Genomic DNA, 2,245 nt, shown 5'->3' on the forward strand with positions numbered 1-2,245 from the left:
TAGACAGATTCACAGTTGTGCCATATTCTCTCCATTTCTTAATAATGGACTTTACTGTGCTCTGAGAGGATATTCAATGCCTTGGAAATGTTCTTATATCCTACCCCTGATTGGTGCTTTTGAAGAACCTTATTCCGGATTTGCTTTGAATGTTCCTTCATCTTCATGATGTAGTTTTTGTTAGGAAATGTACTAACCAACTGTGGGACCTCCCAGAGACAGGTGTATTTAACCTGAAATCATGTGAAACACCTTAATTGCACACAGGTGGACTCCATTCAACTAATTATGTGACTTCTAAAGACAATTGGTTGCACCAGAGCTTATTTAGGTGTGTCATAGCAAAGGGGGTGAATACTTATGCAATCAATTATTTTCTGTTTTATATTTGTAATTAATTTAGAACAAGTTGTAGATTTTATTTTTCACTTTGACATTATGGACTTTTCTTGTGTTGATCAGTGGCAAAAACTCCCAATTAAATCCATTTTGATTCCATGTTGTAACACAATGAAATGTGGAAAAGTCCAAGGGGGGTGAATACTTTTGAGAGCCACTGTATTTCTTAGCAGACACCCTTATCCAGGACGACTTACAATTGTTACAAGATATCACATTATTTTTACATACAATTATATTATTTTTCTACATACAATTACCCATTTATACAGTTGGATTTTTACTGGAGCAATCTAGGTAAAGTACCTTGCTCAAGGGTACAGCAGCAATGTCCCCCACCTGGGATTGAACCCACGACCTTCTAGTCAAGAGTCCCGAGACCTAACCACTACTCCACACTGCCGCACTGACCATAGTCAAAATTGAGCTACATGACCAGTCACCATTGAGCTACATGACCAGAGTCACCATTGAGCTACATGACCAGAGTCACCATTGAGCTAAATGACCATAGTTAGAATAGAATTGACTAGAGTCAGAATAGTGCTACATTGGAGGCTGTGTGGTCCAGTGGTTAAAGAAAAGGGCTTGTAACCAGGAGGTCCCCGGTTCAAATCCCACCTTAGCCACTGACTCACTGTGTGACCCTGAGCAAGTCACTTAACCTCCTTGTGCTCCGTCTTTCGGGTGAGATGTAATTGTAAGTGACTCTGCAGCTGATGCAAAGTTCACACACCCTAGTCTCTGTAAGTCGCCTTGGATAAAGGTGTCTGCTAAATAAACACATAATAATAATACATTACCATAGCCACAAAAAACCTTAGTGGACAAAGTGGGTCTGGGTGGCCGAGCGGCAGTTCCAGGAGGTCGGCATGAAGTAGTGACTTGCTCTCATAATGCTATTAGATAACAGATACACTGGGGGGGTAAGTGCATATTACTAAGGGCATGGTCTTTTCATCAAAAAAATATTTAAGTAAAAATAATAAGTCAAGCCATGTGGGAGGCTCTGCACCCCGGGCAGAGTTCCCATTCACCCCTGGCAGCTTCCACTTCCCTGGAAGTCTGTCTGTTGCCCTCCCGTGCCTGGCGCCAGATCAGGTCGGGCTGGAGGCTCTGTTTTCGGCTTGGGGAGGCGGTGGGTCCCCTTACAGTCCTGGACTTCCATGCTGATGGAAGTATGCTGCCCTCCCGCGCCTGGCGCCAGATCAGGCCGGGCTGGAGGCTCTGTTTTGGGCTTGAGTAGGCAGTGTGGGTCCCTTACATTTTTTTATTTTTAATGCACTTTAAGTCTCTTGCCTTCACGGGGTTTGGAGGCTCTGTTTTGGGCAACAGTGTGCCATTTGTGTCGCTGACTTTCAGTGCACTTGAAGCCTGTTGCCCTCGCGGGGTTTGGAGGCTCTGTTTTCAGCAGCAGTGTGCCGTTTGTGTCCTTGGTGACCTCCATGTTTTTGCTGCTAGAGACTAAGTCCCGCTGTGGACATGGTCGTGTCTACCTTCAATGCGAGCCTTTTGGTGGACATGGTCATTGGCCGAGCACTTTAAAAAAAAAAATCCTATCTTTAACATTAGATGACCATAGTCCGGACTTTTTTGGCTCCGCCAGAAACTAAGAGTTGAAAAAGACATAGTCATGTCGCCTATCTTTAACATGACATGACCATGACCATAGCAGGGCAGTTTATGGAAGTCTGTAAACGGCCGAGATTGAAATGTCCTGCGGGGTGGCAGCGACTCCTTGGCAGTGTGACTTCGGCCCCGTTGCCCATAAAGACTCCATGTCTGAGATACAACGGGGGGACCCGCGGAGATTTCCGTCGACAGGGTTTTTAGAACAAAAAATATT

This window comes from Acipenser ruthenus, unplaced genomic scaffold (genome assembly GCF_902713425.1).
Source record: "Acipenser ruthenus unplaced genomic scaffold, fAciRut3.2 maternal haplotype, whole genome shotgun sequence".
In the NCBI taxonomy this organism is placed as follows: domain Eukaryota; kingdom Metazoa; phylum Chordata; class Actinopteri; order Acipenseriformes; family Acipenseridae; genus Acipenser; species Acipenser ruthenus.